At 45.3% G+C, this 19,863-nt stretch overlaps 1 protein-coding gene across 11 annotated transcripts in view; it reads right to left on the reverse strand.

Annotated features, from left to right (window-relative positions):
* DLGAP2 (DLG associated protein 2) overlaps nt 1-19,863 on the reverse strand; it is a 395,404-nt gene that overhangs the window by 127,234 nt on the left and 248,307 nt on the right. For 2 of the 11 annotated variants that reach the window (XM_083730089.1, XM_083730084.1), the window contains exon 1: nt 103-422. The exons of 8 other annotated variants lie outside the window; for them this stretch is intronic. The gene's annotated coding sequence lies outside the window, so the exon portion shown is untranslated. Of the gene's footprint in view, nt 1-22; nt 423-19,863 lie in introns of those variants that run through there. One more of the 11 variants, XM_083730091.1, reaches the window with a different exon arrangement.

Consider the following 19,863-nt stretch of genomic DNA (forward strand, 5'->3'; position numbering starts at 1 on the left):
ACCTCAGAAAAACCCCATCTACCAGAAGGTGTTCCTGAAGAGAGGAAAGGTCAGGACTAGTCCAAGTAGCAGACCGGAAATATTTTCTAAATTCCATCGTACCTTTCACCACCCTCACTTTCTCAAACCCTGCTTAGAGCTTGTTTCCTCCCCCTTGTGAGGAGCCTTTCAGGCACCTTGGAAATAGAACAAGAATCAAGTGATGGAATGGTTGCCATGGAGAAATTGCGAAGTTTTCTTTATTTTGAGTTGAATGGCAGAGAACTGCAAAAACACAGCAGCTGTACAACTTGGTAGGAAATAAGCAACTGCCAATCAGGGACTGCAATAATTGGTAACTTAAAGAGAAGGAGAGAGAGAGAGAGAGAGAGAGAGAGAGAGAGAGACTGAGACTGAGACTAAGGGTAAGAAACCACATCTTTTTCCTTCTTCCGCCCAACTCTGTTCCTTCTAATTCTTTGTGAATAAGATACTGACTTAGGAGGGTTATGACTAAAATGTCCAACGCAGTATAATAAAAGCTCCTCCTACATTAAATTTACCCAATATTTTTAACACAATATAAGGCCACCCCTAAATTTGCTCCATGTCTGATATTTTAAAGGCACAGGCTTCGTTTATTGCAATTTGGGATTTCAAGATCACGCAGCATCTCTCCAGATTTCTACAGGCTCTCTCTCTCTCTCTTACACACACACACACACACACACACACACACACACACACGGGTTGCATGTAGATATTCCATGAGCAGAGTTTCATTCACAGGACGTTGTGTTGGAAGGTGAGGTGGGGAAGTAGCTAATCTGCAGTGTTCCAGCACATGAAATGTTCAGATTTACCAGGAAGTCTCATGATTTTAAACAAGCGCAGATGGAAATGCCAGCAAATTGCAATAGTTACCAGTAAACTTCATAGGGAACTAAGCGCCTTCAGAAAATTGAAATCTGTGTGGCCTTATCAGAATGCATTCATCGTGGATACAGATATGAAAAGCATATACTTCCAAATCACATTTCAAAATCCAAAAGTTTCTGCTGCCATCCACCGCCTTAAAAAGTTGCAAAATCTGAACTCACGTGCTAACAAAGAGTAGTATGACCCACATTAAGGATGTGTCAAAGAGGAAGCACGAAGTGTTCACTCTACTTAACACCCAAACAAGTTGGATATTAACAGATTGGTCAGGGTTAAGGAATAGAAATAAAAGTCATGTATGTAGAGCAATAACAGGAATCAGTTCACTGCTAATCACTTGCCAAATTACAGTAATTTTAAGACTACATGGCAGAGGTAAGATTCAAGGAGGATACGTATAAAGCATCTAATGTTAATTGTTAAATAGTGAAATCTGCAATTGCATCATAAAAATTGCTACTTTCTATTCCTTTAATTACAGACCAGCACCATGATCACAGAGCCTATCAAAGTATTCCAAGCTGCACACTTTTTGAAGGGATCTGTGTGGTCTTCTTCATTCCATGTGCTAGTTGCAGGTTTTTGCATGGCGTTGCTGTTCCCCTGCATAGCATTAGGGAGACAAGAAGAGGATGAATTGCTGGGGGAATACACTGATGCTTCCTCCCAGATTTATGGCATGTTCTTTGGTATGGCTAAAATCTGCTGCCGCTGACTGGCAGAGTCTGAATGGGAGATGGAAGGAAGCAACCCAACTTCATTTGCTCATACTATCAAGGACAGCTTAGAGCAGGGCTGGGAAACCTGTTACAGCCTAAGGGCCACATTCCCACATGAATAACATTCTGGGGAACCGCATGCCAGTGATGATGGGATGAGCAACGGATGGGACTCTTGCCTTTGCACAGGAGGCTAAATTCCAACCATTTAAAGGCTAAGAGGTTCTACATACTCCCCATTTCTCCATTCCGGTAAGCAAGAGACATTGTCACAGCTCAAGGACAATGGAGAAAGAACTTGAGGAGCATGTGCAGCGGGGTTGGTGATGGGTGTAGCCTAGTCAAGGGTGTGGCCTAGGCAGAGTCCCGAGGGCTGAGCAGAGAAGCCTCCAAGCATTAGGTTCCCTGCCCCTGGCTTGGAGGAACCTTCTACCTCCTTTTCCATCACTTCACTGTCATGCATTTTAAGACAGCACATGTGTGCAAATCTGGCCCAAACTGTAAGAATAAACAGGCTCCAGGAACACCTGAGGGACAAAATTAAGACAACAAGATTTGTTACAGAGTCACCTGTTTGCGTGTTCAGACCCAGAAGCCTCCCCCCTAAATAAATTCACACTTGACTCAAAATTTTGGTTTTGGTTTTTGGCAGAATTTAGACCACAACTTTACTGATTACGGAAAGTAACTGGTTGCATAGGCTCTGGTTCGACCCAGGGTTCCAGCATAGGTCAGCCAAGGGTGGACACCTGGATAAACGGAAAGCCGGGAACAGGCTATCTCTGCCACCCAAATGTCCCCCTGGACTCAGGCATGGGCACAACCCCCTCTCAGGGATTGACCAAACCATCAAGTCCCTGGATTCCTTTAATGGAATACCCTTCACATAGGGATGGCGAGACCGTTCTCCCATCCCTATCACCTGAACCACAGCCTATCCGCAACCTTACAAGTTGTGATGCTTTGCTACATGGCAGGCGAAACCCAAATGGCAACAGCAAATCAGCCAAGTGGGGGAAATTCCTGCCATGCCCCTGTCTCAATGACAGACGACACACGACAGCATAGCAAGGTCAAGCGCAAAGCCCTAAAAGTAGGGAGAGGTGGGCGGGTGTTCTGAATGCACGTGCCGAAAGAGGAAGCTCTGGGTCATGTGCATGGGCATAAATAGGTTCCTTGAACCGTTTGGACTGCGTCCCATTGGCCAGATTGCACCCAGCTTCAAGGGACCTACCGATCGGGTATTGTGGCTGACCAATCGTACCCACCCACAACACAGGATGTCGGTTTTCCAGGTCTCACTGCAATGTGTGCCCTCTTTAAGGGAGGACCTGATTTCTGTAAAACCCACACAAGCTACAATTATAAAAACAAGGGTTTGCAAGCAGTGGAAATAGCATGCCAGTTCAATTCCATTGCGCTGCCATTCTGTTTTATTACCTGGCGGGTTTGTGCCAACGTAGCTGGCAGTGGAGTGGCAGGAACGAAGCAACACGGCCATTTCTGCTCCTCCTCCAATCATCATTGTGGAAGACCAGCTCCATTGTGGAAGACCCAAGCTCTGTAAAATGTTGCTGGGTAACTCCCTGAGCTGTATAGAACATACATGGGAAACTCCTGCCACATTGAGTTATGTTACTGAAAACAAGGCACTGCTGTTCCACTAGGACAAGGGACTTGCATGGGCAGAACAGACATTTCTCCTCTTCTCTCCCCTGCAGTCAGCCCCCCCCCCCTGAGGGTTGGCAACCCTCTGGAGAAGATTTTGGAAGGAGAGGAAATGGAAGTGCCAGTAGAACTCTGCTGGTGCTGCTTTGTTTATAATTCATAAAAACCTATTTTTTAAAGCCAAAATAGAGGCCTTTCAACATTAACAAGTTTAACAGAGCACTCAGCATGGATCATCACAATAATAACCTTATATCAGTGCTCTCTGTCTGCCGCGGTGGCAGAAACATTAGCCAAATAACCCCTATACCACAACAATGAAGCAACTAAGTATAGTCCCATCTTTTGCTAAAACCCAGCACTGACAGCTTCCCTGCCCTTCTCAGGCATGAACAGCAGGACCAATGCCACTTCCTGATAGAGGTCCTGTGTGTTTTTTTGCAGCTGCTTTTGGGTGTGCTTCAGGCTCTTCTTTTAGAAAGCTGGTGCACATTGGCTCCTAGCTGAAAATCAATTTGGATCAAAGCCTCCACAGGTCCATGAGAAAAACTCAGTCATATTTTGAATGTACCTCTTATTGGAAAGAGTACATCATGCAGCAGTACAGCCTGTGTAAAAGACACATCAGATCACAGGCTCACATCTAGGGATGCTGGTGGAATTTAATTTCTTTGAATTCTGAGGCACAGTGATCTGGTCCACGCTTCCTGGACTGAGGTGAGGACCAGGATGTAATTATCCAATGGATTCCACACTTCTCTGAATTTTACAATACAGGTCCCAACACAAAAAAGTAACAAAATGTATTAAAGGGAGATTATACATGTAGAAATGTACACACTGAGATAAAATAGATATTGAAATATGCATTTTGTGAGAAAATCTATAATTAACTGGAATTTTTGCAGACTATATGTATATACTGTATATGGTGTGTGTCTCACCCCCCCCCCCACGCACCACAGATTAATGGGGAAATGGGATGGAACAGATTTACAAATGACTCAAAATGCTACTGACTGTAAATAGACTGGCCCATCCATTCCAACTTATATGCAGCAAAACAGCAAAATAATACCCCGCATGGCATAGACCAAATCAAGTTTATAGCCAGGCACCAAATCTCTGACCAAATTAATAGATCACTCAGTATTATTTGCAGATTATTCAAACAGTCATTGTCTTAGTCCACTTAGTCCTCTTTTCAGTTACACGCCGCAAAATTTATATTTGGGTAGCATCAGGGTCTAGGAGTGCCTAATTTTTGGTTGGGCAGTTGCAATTGCATTTGGACAGGAAGAACCTTGCTAGCCACATTAATCTACACTACAGAAACATTTCTAGGTGTGGGTGCAAATTTAGGAATAATTACTAATATTTAAATAAAAATACACCAAGTATCTCCAGAGTGGGGGAAGCTGACTAGGCAGCCTGGATACCTGCACAGTCTCCTGTCCAGGTGTTCACTATGGATGAACATCCACAAGGTCCCTCCCGATTCCCCTTTTTCTTTTTCTTGACCAGGCAGCCCTTCAATTAGAGGGCACCTTCAAACAGAGGACTGCCCTCCAACAGTCCTTCAAAACAGAGGGCTTGTATAGTAGGATACATGGCCCCCCCTAACTGCCTCATTTAACAAGGTCTCTGAGGCAGAGATGGTCAGTTTCACAGTTCACAGCACAATGGTTCTTAAGGGTCCCAGAAGGCAAGGAAATGGTACCTTAACTACTATCACTGCTGCAGTTCCGTCTCTTCTACCAAAGCGAAGGGCTACAGAGTGAACAAAAGCATTTCGCCACAAACTGACAGGTGAAAAGCGGAGCGGTGTGTTTCTGATGACACAGGATTCAGTCGCAGGAAAGTGGCTTCAGAGAAGTCCCACTGAACAAAGACGTCAAATGTTTTTAAAAAATGTGCTGCGCTCAGCTGATCTGCCAGGCAGAGAGGAAGCAAATATAGTGGAAACATCCACAATTGGAACAAAGGCTGCAGCTCTAAGCTCACCTTCAGCCTGGTGAGCCTTAATGGAGCAGAGGGGCCCCTGGTGCGCTTGCAGCCTCTCTGTGCATGGCAGTCAGAGTGAAAGGCCCACATGACAGCAGCGGAGGCAACTTGGGACGCAACATATTGTGGGCGAGCTCAGCCTCTCTCTGCCCATGGGATGCACCAACTGGGGACTCTCTGCTGGCTTCCATTGATGGGGTCCCACTGGCAAGCATTTCCACTTGCCTAAATGGCAACAGAAGCAGAACGCTGCACTGACAGAATGATGCTGGCGTAATTCTGCAGGCAGACATCAGTGGAGATCAGCAGCAGGGCAGCTCTACCTCATCCACCACCTGCCTACCCAGTGAAAAGGGTCCCCCCCTATATTGTGCTCTGTGCTTTTTACTTTCTAGGGCTCCATGATCACTGCAGATGGTGACAGCAGTCACAAAATTAAAAGACTCCAGCTTCTTGGGAGAAAAGCGATGGCAAACCTAGACAGCATCTTAAAAAGCAGAGACATCACCTTGCCAACAAAGGTCCGTATATTTAAAGCCATGGTTTTCCCAGTAGTGATGTATGGAAGTGAGAGCTGGACCATAAAGAAGGCTGATCGCTGAAGAATTGATGCTTTTGAATTATGGTGCTGGAGGAGACTCTTGAGAGTCCCATGGACTGCAAGAAGATCAAACATCTCCATTCTTAAGGTAATCAGCCTGAGTGCTCACTGGAAGGACAGATCGTGAAGCGGAGGTTTGGCCACTTCATTAGAAGAGAAGACTCCCTGGAAAAGAGCCTGATGTTGGGAAAGATGGAGGGCACAAGGAGAAGATGACAGAGGACGAGATGGCTGGACAGTGTTCTCGAAGCTATGAACATGAGTTTGACCAAACTGAGGAGGCAGTGGAAGACAGGAGTGCCTGGCATGCTCTGGTCCATGGGGTCATGAAGAGTTGGACACGACTAAAATACTAAACAACAACAACAACAAATCAGAATATTGAACTAGATAGCCCAGACCATTTGTTTTACGGGCACCCCTTTTCATATTTTAGGTTGCCATAATGTAAAACATTGTTACTGCTTTGTTTGTTATTATGCTTCAGGATTTAACCTCCTTCTGCCGGGCCTGTAAGACAGAGTTATTCCGCCTGGCCTTTAATTTGAATTATCTTTTATTTCCCTTCTTTTTCCTCCCCCTCCCCCGTTATGAAGAATACCCACTCTGAGACCCCACAGCTAATTCTCCCCTGGCCTCCTCGCTGGCCCAAGTAGGACTAATTCAGCCAGCTAGCCCTGGTGATTATCTAATGCTTATTAGATGGATTTCTCCTAAATTGATTTCTGAACTTTGAATTTTATTGTTATTCATGTTTTTATACTGTATTTTATGCTGCTTTTGCAATTAAGTGTTTGGGAAGGGCAGGGTAGAAATAAAAAAATAGCATAAATAAAATTTATTATTATGTATTTTTTGTCTTTTTTTATATACAGTGATCGTCGGGTGTAAGGCAGTATGTATGCATAAAAGAAATTAGATAAATAAATAATACAAAAGAATTTATCAATGCAGAATAGTGGTTGAGAGGGGGAAATTGTGGCACTGTAGTATATATAAAACGTACCAGTTATTTCTTAAAAAAACATATTAAAGGGTCAAAATAAAACGCTCCCAAGTACACCTGCTGCATATCCAGTTATGAAATCACTGGCAAAAGAGCAAGGAGGGTCTCCTTCCCTCCATTTGCTTTCTACAATTCTTTGCAATTGCACTCATACATCTACCCTTGTTTCAAGGTTCGTTATTATTAGTTAAGTTATTATCATAAGCTTGTTTTCATGAGGGCTGCGTTTCTGAGATCCTGCCTTTCTCTTTGAAACACAAGAACCTTCAGCTTTCCTCCCTCCGGTTGCTTCCCTTCCCACCAGACATGTCAGAGAATCGCACTGGAAAATGGAAATGGGGAGAGATAGTTGCCATAATTCACGCATCCATCATAAGTCAGGTACAGAGATCACACAAGTGGATACGAGTGATATCTGCAATCGTTTTAATTTATTTTTAAAATCATTAAACGTTACATAAATAATGAAGTGATTTTCTGCCCTGTTTTTGACGTTTCCCTTCCTTGGAAAGGGGATGAAATTAATTATATAATTAATTGGGTGAGTTCCAGGCCATCAGTCGGATGCGGGTGGTGCTGTGGTCTAAACCACTGAGTCTAGGGCTTGCCAATTGGAAGGTTGGCGGTTCGAATCCCCGCGATGGGGTGAGCTCCCGTTGCTCAGTCCCTGCTCTTGCCAACCTAGCAGTTCGAAAGCACGTCAAAGTGCAAGTAGATAAATAGGTACCACTCTGGCGGGAAGGTAAACGGCATTTCCGTGCACTGCTCTGGTTCGCCAGAAGCGGCTTAGTCATGCTGGCCACATGACCCGGAAGCTGTACACTGGCTCCCTTGGCCAATAAAGCCACTGGACCTAATGGTCAGGGGTCCCTTTACCTTTACCTTTTCAGGCCATCACAGGTAGAGAGATGAATAGAATTAGTAGAAGCAGAAATCAAATGGTGTTAGAAAGGAAACAAATCTGACCGTGACTGTGAGGAACATGGGATGGGACAGAAATTGCTTACATCCCCTTACATCCACCTACTAACTATGGGACAAAACTGAAAACGGGGTGAAGGTGGACCACATTGTGCTTAGGGAAAGTGAGCCAAAAGAAATTCACAGATGAATCAATATCAGTGTGTGCGTGTGTCTGGCTACAGAACAACACTTTCCAGCTTGTAAATCTGAATGGGCTATTGTGTTATTTGGGTCTTCCCCCCTGTATAAAGTGTGCATCTGGTTCTTTTCAGGAAAGGCACATTCTCTCAGGGTCACAGCTCCTAAAGTAGCCTCTTTCCTTCCCAAAGCTACACGTTGGCTTCACCCTTCCCTCTTCCCTTTTCAATTTATATGCTGTCTCCCTTCTCCAACAGTCAGCACTCAAGCAAGCTGCTGGCTCAGCCATATCGCTGCAATTCTACTCTGCTAGAATTCTCTATTTAATCACAGACAGCTGTGAGGGAGCTCTTTGCTACAGGCGTAGCTGAGCCACTGCTGTTTCTTAAAGAGACTGCAGCTCCCCACCCCCACCCTGCCCGTCTGCCCACCTAAAACAACAACAACAATCCTTGTCTACATAAAGGTTTTCATTCAGTTAGTGTTATTTGATACTTCTTGTATGCTGACTAGGAAATACAAGCTTTGTGTCGACCTGGATCACCTAGAACATTTACGGTTTCCCTCACCCAGGAACTCCCTCTTCTTTTTGATGGACAACCCTAATGGACAATTGATGGACAATTTCTTTTTGGGGGCGGCAGGGGGGGGGGAGGAAATGAGCAGCATGCAGCCCAAATCCTCTTGACACACAGCTCTGGGTGCTGTGCCGCTATACAGCTGCTGGTATGCTACAAAGAGGTGCCAGAACGCACCAAAGAGGCTGTGAAACTCAGTTTCGGTGAGTTCTGGCTGAAAAAAAGCCCTGTTCACACCCATTTTTTTTAAAAAAATAGGCTGTCGTTTAGTCCACAAACGCCTGTTTTGGACAGGGTTTGTGGGGGAAACTTCAGAGATTGCTACAATCCTATACGGTGGACGCTCAGGTTGCGAATGTGATCCGTGCGGGATGCAAGTTTGCAACCAGGAATGGCGTGTCTGTGCATGCGCAGGTTGCAATTCAGTGCTTCTGCGCATGTGCAAAGCGCAATTTAGCGCTTCTATGCATGCATGACCGCCGAAACCTGGAAGTAACCCATTCCGGTACTTCCGGGTTTTGGTGGTCCGTAACCTGAAAAAATGCAACTTGAAGCGTCTGTAACCTTAGGTATACTCATTTGCAAAGGAGCAGGTTGGGGACGCAGTGGCGCTGTGGGTAAAACCTCAGTGCCTAGGACTTGCCGATCGTATGGTTGGCGGTTCGAATCCCCGCGGCAGGGTGAGCTCCCGTCGTTCGGTCTCAACTCCTGCCCACCTAGCAGTTCGAAAGCACATCAAAGTGCAAGTAGATAAATAGGTATCGCTTTATAGCTGGAAGGTAAACGGCGTTTCCATGTGCTGCGCTGGTGCTGGCTCGCCAGAGCAGCTTCGTCACGCTGGCCACATGACCCGGAAGTGTCTCCGGACAGCGCTGGCCCCCGGCCTCTTAATTGAGATGGGCACACAACCCTAGAGTCGGACACGACTGGCCCGTACGGGCAGGGGTACCTTTACCTTTACCTAAGTCCCACTGAACATAGTGGGGCTTGCTTTGGAATAAATATGCATGTAAATGTATGCTCCACTTGTCAATCTTGTTGAGTACTGGAAAAGTAGCTGGTTTGGACATAGTCTTACAGCAGGGGTGGGGAACGTCTATCCCATAGGCCTGGCATAGGTCTCAATTTGGCCCTTGAGTTCGTTTTCTCCAAGCCACGGCCCTGTGTACCACCTTGATATCATACAGAAGGGGGAGGGAATTCTATCCGCCCACCCCACTGCCAGATGTTGCTGATATACTGAGCTCCTGAATAAGATTCTGGCAGGGAGGAAACTGTTTCCCATCCCTGGAACAAAGCAAGAGCTTGAGAAAAAGACACCAATGATCCGACTTCTCTCTGTGTAAATAACAATTGCACTGTATTTCCCTTGCATGCCTCACATGTACCTTCACGGTACTAATAAATTAACTGGTAACCAGTTTTCTTTGGTAGAGTGCCCTGCTTATAAGGCTTAGGTCAGCAGAACTAAGTGGCATCTTACAAATCAAAGACTAAAAGGAATGCAAGCACATCCTACTCACAAGCCATCCATTTTTCTGTCTTAACACATCATTTGCTAAAATCTATTGCCCACAGCTTAATGAGTTCCACTCCAAAAAAAAGTATTTAAAGTGTGTTTTTTGCCTGATAAATAAATGAGAAGCATTTTCTTCTTTTCAGGAGAGTAGGAAATAGCATCAAAAAGGGTGATTTGGGATGATACAGAACCACTTGTGCAATGGGACTTTCCCTCCTACTTTTCTGCGAGTGCCTTGCTCCCTCGCCGAATCTGCTCCTGATTGTTGGGGGAACCCATCAGAACAGATTTAGCGGGGTGCTGGAAGTGCAAAGAAAAATTATTGCGCTGACAGAATGAGAGACTTAGAGCGACGTTGGATTCCACTCTTGGGCTGTGATCCATCTCTTTGGAAGTACCGTAAATTTCGCTCTATAACACGCAGATTTTTTCTCCTAAAAAGGAAGGGGAAATGTCTGTGCGTGTTATAGAGCGAATGTGTGGTCCCTGGAGCCGAAAAATCAAGCAAAAATCAAATCGCGGGGCTGCACGCTGCACAGAGAAGCGAAACTTGAAAAGAGGAAGCAGCTGCTTTCCTGCATTCTGCCTCAGGGTCTTACTGCCCACCCTTCTCTGTTTCCTTGCTGTGTTTGCTGAAACGGAACAAAGAGCAGGGAAAGCCCCTCCCCTCCAGGCAAGCTCCGGTGCTGCTGGGGGAGAGGGAGAGAGAGGGGGGAAGGGAGAGAGAGGGGGGGGAGGGAGCGAGGGAGGGAGGGAGGGGGAGAGAGAGAGAGAGAGAGAGAGAGAGAGAGATGGCTGGCTGGCTGGCTTGGGTGGGGGAAAACTTTTGCCTTCCTTTCCTCCCTACCCCTCTCCTGCATTCTTAGCCAGCTGCTTCTCTGCACACCCCTCTCCTGCTCCTTGTCCCTTCTGTGTTTTTCCTTCCCTCCCCACTTAAAATGTGGTTACAAAGCATAGATCCTCAGGATCTTTGCATTGGGTCACCCCAAATTCACCATCAGATCACATAGCATGTCCATGGCTACAGCCTGCCCCCCCAAAATCACGCACCCACTGTTGCCTGGGGCTGCAATGGTGCAAAAATGTGGTTAAAAAGCATGGATCCACAGGGATTCTCAGGATCCTTGCATTGGGTCACCCCAAATTCACCATCAGATCACATACCATGTCCATGGCTACAGCCTGCCCCCCCAAAATCACGCACCCACTGTTGCATGGGGCTGCAATGGTGCAAAAACGTGGTTAAAAAGCATAGATCCACAGGGATTCTCAGGATCTTTGCATTGGGTCACCCCAAATTCAACATCAGATCACATAGCATGTCCATGGCTACAGCCTGCACCAAAAAAATCACGCACCCACTGTTGCCTGGGGCTGCAATGGTGCAAAAACGTGGTTACAGAGCATGGATCCACAGGGATTCTCAGGATCTTTGCATTGGGTCATCCCAAATTCACCATCAGATCACATGTCTGTGGCCACAGCATGAAGCCCAAAAATGATACATCCACTGTTTCATTCAGAATGTTTTTTCCCTTGTTTTCCTCCTCTAAAAACAATGTGCGTGTTATGGTCAGGTGCGTGTTATAGAGCGAAAAATACGGTAAATCCCATTGAGTCAATAAGACCTACTTCTGCATAGACCTACTTAGGGTCCACACTGTAAATAATCCTAAGCATTCTGGCTCCCAGTGCAGAGCTATGGACTTTTTCCTATCAGATTTATCCCTGGTGAGAGAAGAATGTTAAATCAAAGCCATTATCTTGGGCTGTACAGCAAACCCTGCTGAAGCATTCACTTCTCCCTTTTTTTAAAAAAAAAACCAAGCTATTTTCTTATGCTGCCGTTCTCCATGACTAAACATTATTTAACTGGCTCTCCTCGAAGAGGTACTGTTAAAGAACCCTATGGATTTTTACTACCCACAGACTTAACACGTTGCTGGTTTTTAGTTAGCAGCAAACTGATGTGTATAGAGAAATTAGATGCTCTTTTATGTGGTAGCCGGGAAGCAGCAAAGTCCCTTTCTATAAAGATGTTATATGTGATTCTTCTTCTCTTGCCAGAGTACCTATATGAAATAGCAAGAAAGGGGGTTATTTTCTGCTTCAGCAGAGTTATCTTTATGCCTGGGATAGTGTCATGCACCTCTTGTTCCCAAAATGGGGGGCAGATTCAAAGAACAGCTTAATCTAGCAAGGTTTCCTCCCCTTATTTATTCCAATATTTTAGTGTTTTGTGTAGTACAAAAACTGCCCAGTGCAAATGCTGTGTGTTTTCACCTATAACAGCGGTGAGGGAATCTCAAGACCAGAGGTTAAATACAGCTCCAAGCCCATGAACTTGGCCCTTGTGGTTCTCTCCATGCCAAACCTCCCCCCACCCCGGCCATGCGCTTTGCTGGCCAATGTTATGGGCTGCCTGGTTGCGTGTCGAGGTCCCCCAAGCCACCCCTAAATAATTCACAATTCACACATAATTTTTGTTTAAGGTTTTTGGCATAATTTTGGCCACAACTTTATTAAAATACATAAATGTGAGTGGTTGCTTAAGCATTGGTTCCGACTATCTGTCCCCACGCCCAGGGACAGAACTGACTTCCGGATTCCAGCGAAAGCCAGTGAGGGAAAACAATATTGGGGAGAGCATGGAGCCGGGAACCAGACCCTCACCTCTCCCCGCATGCTCCTAGGGGTTTGCGCGGCCCTAAGCCCCCTTCAGGGGTACGGACGAAAGAATGGCAAGCCCCTGGATTCCTTTAACGGAATTCCCTTTCCACAGCAGCATTGGCGGGGCAGGCACTTACCTCTCCACCAACCAATTTTTTAACCAATGCCTAACCGCAACCTTACAAGTTGTGATGATTTGCTACGCAGTAGGCAAAAACCAAATGGCACCAGCCAATCAGCCAAACAGACAAAATTCCTACCAGGCCCCTGCCCCAAAGCAGACGACCCCATGACAGGCATAGCAAGGTCGACGCAATAGCCCTAGATTAGGCAGGGTGGGGGGGGGGGTGATCCAATGCATGCAGCAAAAGAGCCCAGTCAGTGCTGCATGACTTGATTTTATAACCTTTGGTCCGTCCCCCTAAATGGCAACACCAAAATTTGCCCAGTAACCCAACCGCCCATTCACTGCAGATGGCCATCCATTCTAACCCACCCAGCAACATTGGGGTGGCCTGTTCAGACCCCACCACAACACATGCTCTCTATGAAGGAGAACATGCTAAACAGAAGAATGGTGGGAGGCACCAGCCAGAGAACCAACATAGGACAAAGGTTCAAAGCCTGGGCCCTGGGCCTGCGATGATGATGATTGGTCAGAGGAAGAAGACTGGGACAACGAGGTGTCAGAAGCTGAAGGGGTAACAGGGTTTAGAGAGCAGGAAGAGTGTATAACAGAGAGCAGTCCAGAATCAGAGGCTAGAGGGGAGTGGGGTCAAGAGGCAGAGATGAGCCAGGCTGGTGAAGAAGCCAGGGGGTCTCCCCCTCCTGCTGCAACAAGCTCCCCTCCCCACTTGTCTCCCAGGACCAGAAAAGGTATGAAGAGGGCGGAGCAGTGATAGGCACCTTGGCAGAGTCTCAGATTGCTTGAGAAGGACCTGGAGAGGTGGGGGAGGAGAGTTAGGTAGCTGTGGGAAGGCAGGGACCTTCAGCCTTCACAATTGCTTCATTGGGGCAAGACCTATGGAGAAGAGTTGCTGTGTTCATTAGGCCTGGTATCCCTGAGCAGGCCTTGTGTGATTTATTGTTGGCTGGCTCCCTGACACCTTGCTACACATCCCCCTCCAGTCCATTTGCCTGGTTAGAAGGACTCTTTGAACCGTAATTATGTTCTTGTTTGGTTAGGTGGAGAGCTGTATGTGTAGAAACCCCCAACCTTTGTGTGGCTGGACTGTGGCTTACTCTACAAAGATAAGCATCATATCCATTGCTTCACCCACCACTGGCATGAGGCCGCTGGAAAGTTGCCTGCTAGAAAATGCGGCCTTACATAGCATGGGTGTGGATGTTAACCTGGGTTAGCTAGTCTCCATTCAAGGCAGTAGCTCTGAAGTAACCTTGTCCTGTACAAAATGAGTATCCATCCAGAGCAGCTGGAGCATTTCATGAGAAATATTTATGTATTTTGCCTTTTGCACACAACAACAAGGTGCTGTACACAAAAGGGGGGGAGGGAGAGAAAAAAACCACACTATTACAAAATTCAGAGTAAAACAGCTGCTGTTAGGTCAACAGCAGAGTTAACGAAAACAACAGCCAGCGAAGCATTTTAGAAATAAGCTTTCGGCAAGCTGCAAACCAGCATTGATTCCTTAGTTCAGAGGGGAGATGGTTCCTCAAAAAGGGCACCATTCCTGAAAGGACCCTCTGTCTGTTTCCTGCTAAGCAAGCTTCTTCAGGTTGCAGCATAGCCAGAAGGGCCTCATTCATCTATATTAGTGACATTATTGCGAAGGTTGGCAAGTGTAGAGAAATACAACAAAAGAGCACTGTTCAACCACATTCCAGTTAAATAATACTAGAACAGCGAACTTGCTCTTTTTTTTCTTCTTGTAAGGACAATGTGACGGCTTCACTTCTTGCGGTTCTATTAGTAGAAAAGTGTTGTGAAAGTTGGGAGAACTGTAGACATACTTGCAATGACTTGCATTTTTCTTGAATAAATTAATCTCTCAACTCCAAAAACAAAAATGAAACAAATTTGGTATTAGATGTAGTGTTTTTTGGTTGGGATATGAGCATTTATTTACTTTTTGCCCCAGCTGGGAGACAAAGTAGGGATTGAGGAAAAATTCGATTCAATTTCCCAAGCAGTGCTTGAACTGAAACACAGTCATCTCCCAAAATTTTCACTTCTCTGAATTTTCCAGGGCAGTTCTCCATCTGGGTAGTGTGCATATATTAGGGTACGGTGTACTGTATTTGTGGAAATAACTAACCAAAATGTATTGCATTAAGGGAAATTGCTTTGCAAAAAGTGTATATTAGGTAAAACGGCATACCAATAAAAGTGTATTATGGGAGAAATGTTCATGCAAATGCTGGCAAATTTTTGTGGGGACTTAAAAAAAAATCACAAATGGATGTGTAAATGTGGAGAAGGACTAAATTTAATAATGGGGGAAATGAGAAACTTAGAGAGACCATAGAAGAAGAAGAAGAAGAAGAAGAAGAAGAAGAAGAAGAAGAAGAAGAAGAAGAAGTAGTAGAGGAGTTTGGATTTGATATCCCGCTTTATCACTACCCTAAGGAGTCTCAAAGCGGCTAACATTCTCCTTTCCCTTCCTCCCCCACAACAAACACTCTGTGAAGTGAGTGGGGCTGAGAGACTTCAGAGAAGTGTGACTAGCCCAAGGTCACCCAGCAGCTGCATGTGGAGGAGCAGGGAAGCGAACCCGGTTCACCAGATTACGAGTCCACCACTCTTAACCACTACACCACACTGGCTCTCAAAGAATTGTAGAGTTGGAAGGAACCCCAAGGGTTATCTATGGTCTAGTGTTTCCCAAACTTGGATATCTAGCAGTTTTTGAAGTTCCCATCATCCTGGACCACTGGTCCTGCTAGGTGGGGATGATAGGAGTTGTAGTCCAAAAACAGCTGGAGTTTGGGAAACACTGATCTTGTCCAACTTCCTACAAAGCGTGTTCTCCCTCATAGAGAGCACATGTTGTGGTGGGGTCTGCTGAGCCACCCCTCTGTTGCCAGGCAGGGTCTCTAAAGATGGCCTGAGGCAATGATTGGTTTGCTGGGTTGCTGGGGTAAAAGTTATGTTGCAATTTTGGTGGGAGGGGGAAAATGTTTAAATACTCTGCACGCGGCCTGGAGCTTTCTCTTTGTTGCGTGCAACGGATCGATTGGCGGTTAGGCATTGGTTATAAATTGGTGGAGGAGGAGTTAGGATAGGCTGGGCCTGCCCCTCCATGGTTGCTGCGGAAAGGGAATTCCATTAAAGGAATCCTGGGGCTTGCCATCTTTTCGTCCGATCCCTGGAATGGGGCTAGGGCCGGCTAGCCTCGGGAGGCATGCGGAGAGAGGTGAGGGCCTGTGACTCAGCTCCATTTCTCCCCAACTTGTTTTCCCTCACTGGCTTTCGGTGGTGCCCGGAAGCCAGTTTTGTCCCCAGGCGGGGGGACAGATAGTTTTAACCAATGCCTAAACAACCACTCATGGTTTTGTATTTAAATAAAGTTGTGGCCAAAATTATGCCAAAAACCTTAAACAAAAATTAAGTGTGTGTTGTGAGTTATTTGGGGGGTGGCTTGGGGACCTCGACACGCAATGCAGGAATCTCAGCTAAAGCATGCATGACAGATGGCAATACCTAGCTGAAAGGGAATTTTCAAATCAGATTACTGATCATTGTGTCGATTGTAGAGTGTTTACTACTGCAACACAGGTTGTGCATCACAGATCATTGTATCATTCTCCAGCCAGAAGTTAGACTGGGAAAAAGACGTTTCCTTGCTTCACTGCATGGGGTGGAGTGCGGGGGGGGGGGGGCGGAGAGGAAGAGGAAGAGGAAGAGGAAGGAAGGAAACATTTCTTCCTTTTGAGAAGTTTTGTCAGTCCAAACCATCCTCATATCCTGCCAGCTGTACATATGGCAACATCATTTAATTGGGATTTCACAGACTTTCTTTCTCTGAACACATGTCCAAATTCTGAAATATATAAAGATTCCAAAGGCAAAAATAACTTAACATCTGAACAGTTTCTATGGAGACTGAAATAAAAGTGAACAGTCTAATGTGAAGGTTTTTTTTTTTTTAAAAAAGCACACTCTCATGTCTTCAAGATTATTAAAAAGTATTTCTTAATGCTTCAGGGAGAATTGTTCTAAACAGAATGTTAAATATCAGTGACTGACTGTTTTCCAAGGCAAGATCCTAAACCTGTTTGTGGAGATGCAAAATTCTGGAGAGCTCAGCTAAACCTTCATCCTAATAAGGATGCTTAAGATTGCCACTCCAGTTGCATAAGACTGTGTGGCAGACAATTCCTATTCTTTTATACCGGTGACATGCCATCTTCACAGCCTTCATTTTTTTTTATTTTTGGAGCGGAAGCAGAAACACTTGACACTAATTTTAATACTAAAACTTTTGCCAGTACATAGATAAACCAAAAGGAAAGGGATGGGGAAAGAAGATGAAAAAAGCAGTACCCCTGGAAGTTTGGACTACAGTCCCAAAATGCCAGTATCCCAGATCAGATACTGAACTAGAGCAGTAACGAGTGGGGAACCCAGAGGTGCCATGGACATATCTCAATGGGTCTTCACACACAAAGAGACCATGTGTCACAGCTTGGCAATGGTGGAAGTGATGATTGTGGCAGTAGCTCCCATCACCCTTATAAAGGCTTCCTCTGCCTAGGGCTTGCTGATCAGAAGGTCGGCGGTTCGAATCCCCACGACAGGGTGAGCTCCTATTGCTCGGTCCCTGCTCCTGCCAACCCAGCAGTTTGAAAGCACATCAAAGTACAAGTAGATAAATAGGTACTGCTCCGGCGGGAAGGTAAACGGTGTTTCCGTGCGCTGCTCTGGTTGGCCAGAAGCGGCTTTGTCATTCTGGCCACATGACCCAGAAGCTGTATGCCAGCTCCCTCGGCCAATAAAGCGAGATGAGTGCCACAATCCCAGAGTCGTCCGTGACTGGACCTAACGGTCAGGGGTCCCTTTTTGCTAGCTAAATATGTATATGTGGGGGAGAGGGAAGGGAGGGAAGTGTCACAGAAAAGTTTGCTGCAGTGAAATGATTTTCTTTCCCTTTGGGGGTCAGCCAATCAAGTTGCACAGACTCCCCTCCACCTTCCCCATCACATCCTTCCAGCCCTCCTTGTGTTCCTTCCAGGGAGATGTTGTTGCTGCTGAAGGCAGCCCTGGATAGGGAAGGTTTTTTTTAATGTTTTATTACATTTTCATATATACTGGAAGGCACCTAGAATGGCTGCGGTAACCCAGTCAGATGTGCAGGGTGTAAATAATAAAATTATAATTGTTATTTTTTTGGAATAGGACTTTTTTCTTTTCAATGGAGAAACGTTGGAGGGTATGCCATTGATAGCATTATTATCCATGCATTTGCCTTGGTTAATGTATGTGTTTGCTGTTGTGACAAATAAAAAGCAAATTCATTCAGAAGCATTACTGAGGTCATAATAGTGGGGTGTTGGGGATATTTTGGTCACTGTGTAGTTTCTCAATTAACGGAGCCTAAAATTACACCAATTTTCTAAAAAACCAACAAACAGAGGTTAAAAAGAGGTAACCAGACACATAAAGATTAGGAACCACTGAGCAAAAGACTTATCTTGGGGCAGGAAGGTCACCAACTCTAAGAGCACTCCTGGCGCCGTTCCCGGGTCTCTTGTCAGACCTGACAAGGTCTGTGCATCAGTGTGTAAGATAAGACCCAGATGTGCCATCCCTGCTCCACTCGGAACTGGCAAGGCCATCCATTGCCATCATGGACTGATAAAGCAGAGGGCTTTGAGCACTTGTTTATACAGCTGGGTTTTTGTTTATATACTGCCTCAAGTGCTCAAGTTAATGCATTTTAGAAATGCGCCCTTGGAAAAGGAAAAATGAGGATTTTGGGTCCCGTTTCAGACTGACTAAACAGAAACCCATTCCTTCAGTGGTCTAATTGTTTTAGCCACTAGCAGCAAAGAAGTCCCTTAGAAAAACCACTGTTGTGATTAGAGCAGTAGGTCTCATGAAACATTCTGGAAGTCAGCAAGATACAGAGGGGACCTTACTTTCATTTTAAGTAACACATATCAGTCTTAAACAGGATCGGCAGTGATCCACATTAAAAAAAAAAAGTTTCCCTGCCTCTGCTTCACTTATTAAATCAGCCTAGAAAAATCCCAGGTAGTTCATCACATGGATTTTGTGTGACAGAACTCATTCCTGAATGCAAGTGCAGCCACAGTTCATCAACAAAAAGCACAATAAATTACCACAGGAATTTATCCTATGTACCTGCACTAAAATAACTGCAATGCATGCCTGCTCAGAAGTAATCTGATTTAGCTCAGTGGGGGTTTACTTCCAGTGAAGTGGGATTGCAGGCTTTTGACACCAAATAGGTAAACAGAAACAGGATTTCTCCTCTAAACTTTACTAGATGAAAAAAAGGTTAAATTGCCCCTTCCCTTTTGTTCTGATTCCATTAATTCTAAGTCCCGCCTGAGGTGATACAATCTGATTTTTTTTAAAAAAAAAACCTTGCATATTAGATGTAAAGATGCATTTAATATCCTGTGTCATTTGGTTCAAAGTCTAAGAAAACTTAGTGGAATGTAAAAGTAATCGGACGTTGACCTACGGAAGATTCCCCTAAAAAGTGAGACTGATAGAAAATTCAACATCTTAGGCAAATATTTATTCCCCCATCCTCCAGTTCTAGATTCTCTAGCCTGGCTGCTCATCTTTCTTTGCCCACGATGTCTGATGATACCTTATGCCTTGTTGGGCCTCAACAGAGTTTGTTGCCCACATGGACCTGTGGCTTTGACTGCTGCTTACCTTAAATTATTGCTCTCTTTCTTTCCTGCTGCTGTTTATCTGGCTGTGCAACATTAGCACATCATCTTAATCCACACCCATTCTAACAATCCTAAAATACGGAGGAGGAATCCGTTTCAAACATGGAATCTGGTGCTTTGGACCCAGATCAGGCTTTGCCCAACCAAATGATACGCAGAATTATACACAAAAAATGTGTACATTA

Source organism: Podarcis gaigeae, assembly GCF_964106915.1.
Source record: "Podarcis gaigeae genome assembly, chromosome: 3".
Taxonomy (NCBI): Eukaryota; Metazoa; Chordata; class Lepidosauria; order Squamata; family Lacertidae; genus Podarcis; species Podarcis gaigeae.